This window comes from Capricornis sumatraensis, chromosome 20, assembly GCF_032405125.1.
Source record: "Capricornis sumatraensis isolate serow.1 chromosome 20, serow.2, whole genome shotgun sequence".
Lineage (NCBI taxonomy): Eukaryota > Metazoa > Chordata > Mammalia > Artiodactyla > Bovidae > Capricornis > Capricornis sumatraensis.
Window position 1 is genome coordinate 55,517,424 of NC_091088.1, and position 2,590 is coordinate 55,520,013.

The following is a 2,590-nucleotide window of genomic DNA, read 5'->3' on the forward strand; positions in this document are numbered from 1 at the left end:
GGTTACAGTCCATACGGTCACGAAGAGTCGAACATGACGGAAGAGACGTAGCACGCATGCATGGTTATTATGAACCCTATTATGTGCCAGGCAGTTCTGGAGGGTGAAGGATCCATGGGAAACAAAGCAAATAATAGCAATAACAACAACAACAAAATCAGTGAGTCCCTCTCCTCTCAGAGTTGTCCCTTGGGTAGGAGGACTCATTGTCAGAGGCAGCATCTGATAGCTCCTGGAGTTTGTCAAGCTCGCTCTCACCTCAAGCCCATTGTTTCTGCCGCTCCCTCTGCTAGGAACATGTCTCCCCACGGCTTCCCACGGCCGACTCTCAGAAGTCACCTCCTCCAAGAAGCCCTCTCTGACCACCCAGTGTGAAGCAGCCCCTGCCAGTCACTGTCGATCCTGTTTCCTCATTTAATTTGCTTGGTGCCATTTATCACTGGCGGAGGTCCTCTTGTCTATTCCGATGCTGTCTGCTTTAAGTCAGTCTCATCTTCTAGAAGTTAACAATTCCCTGAGGAGACAGAGACTTGGATTTTCGTGTTATTTGCTAGAGCCCTTGCGCCTACATTAACAGGTCACATGTACTCACTAAACTTCCTTGGGAAGGTAAAGACAGTAAAGAATCTGCCTTCAAGGCAGGAGACATGGGTTCAATCCCTGGTTCGGGAAGATACGCTGGAGAAGGGAATGGCAACCCACTCCAGTATTCTTGCCTGGAGAATTCCATGGACAGAGGAGCCTTGCAGGCTATACTTCACGGGGCTGCAAAGAGTTGGACATGCCTGAGCGACTGATACATATGCGCTCACTAAACCCCCGTCGATCAGTAATGACACCTCACCCATGTATCATGCTCCCCACAGGCCACTAGACGCCCCATGCTCCATATATTAACTCAAGGGTTCTGGATGTAGAAAGTGGGACAGAGAGCTTAAGAAACTCGTTCAAATTCACAGTGCTGGATGATGGCAGGGTCATGATCAAACTCACCTCTGTGGCTCAGCTCCTGCTGTTTGCCACTCTGCCCCGCAGGTCACCTGAGCCTGTGTGTTCCTGTACCCCCACCCCCAGGCCTGGAGTGATGGACCAGTCTCAGCACTGTGACAAGATTCCCCAGCCTCTGGGGGTTGTCTCATTTGTACTCACAGGATTGCAACTGATGGAGGTGACTGAGGGATAACACGGAGAGGTCAAAGCCATACTAGAAAAACTGAATGTTGGGCCACATGCCCAGGAACGTGAGGCCCCGCACACAGGGCCACAGGAAAAGGCAGCAGCGCTGGTCGGGAGGCAGAAAGGAATGAGAGGAGTGTGCCTCACTGGGAGGGGCAGACAGAGTCAGCAGTGTAGGACTGGGCTTTGGGTCACAGGGGCTGTCCTGGTTGTCTGGTGCCCGGCCCTTGGGTGGATTTAGGGCTGGGAAGTGATTCTTGACTGTCCCTGTTCCCAGGCAGGTGCCGCTCCCACTAAACCATCTCAGTCTTTTAAGTGTCCCCACCCCTTGAGAGGCGACTCAATAAATACTTAAAGACAATTAAAAAGACAACAGGCTAGGGAAGCGTTCCAGGGGAGACGCCAGAACTGGGGCTGGAGAAGAGTTCAAGGATGAAAGCAGTGTCCTCTTCCTTCCCCCTCCTCCCTTTCCGCGCCCTCCTCCCCACTCCCTCCCTCCCTCCATCCCCACCACCTTCACCCATTCCCCACTTGGCCAGACCTCTGATTGCATAAACTCAGTTCTGGTTCCTGCTGCTGAAACTGTTTCTTTTGGAAATAAAACAAACGCTAACCTTGGCGAGGCCGGCCCTTTCCTCATCCACTCACCCGCAGATCTGGCATGGGCAGGAGAGAGCTGATTCTCAGCTGGTAGTGGGGTGACCCGGATCGGACAGTTCTAGCCAGTGGTGAATTGACAGCGCGAGGCTCTGCTCCCGGAGCTGGTCACCTTTGGGGCTGGTGCACCCCCTGCGGGACAAGGGCTGCAACTGCAAGGCCGGCTGGCGGCAGATGAGGGACCCGGGCCTCGCGGGGTGGGGGGTGGGGGGTGAGAGGGCGGGGCTCCAGACACAGCTGTCTGGCCTTTCCGCACCTCTACGGCTGTCACGGCTGTCACGATTTGCCCTGAAGTTCAGTTCAGTCGCTCACTCGTGTCTGACTCTTTGCGACCGCATGAATTGCAGCACACCAGGACTGTCTGTCCATCACCAACTCCTGGAGTTTACCTAAATTCATGTCCATCGAGTTGGTGATGCCATCCAACCATCTCATCCTCTGTCGTCCCCTTCTCCTCCTGCCTTCAATCTTTCCCAGCATCAGGGTCTTTTCCAATGAGTCAACTCTTCGCATCAGGTAGCCAAAGTATTGCCCTGAAGAGGGGCTACCATCTTAGCTGACATGTTCTAGAATGTTCTAGAAGACCCATACTCGATCTCAGATTCTTAGGATCAGGTGTACTCTCTCTCGTCTTTGAGCCTCTCACCTTCCCCAGCCCTCTCTCCCTCCCTTCCTTTCTTCTCTTTGGGGGTGGGAGGGAAGCTTCAGCAGAGGCTTCAGGTTTGTAAAAGGAAAAGCCAAGGACTTATTTAGGATC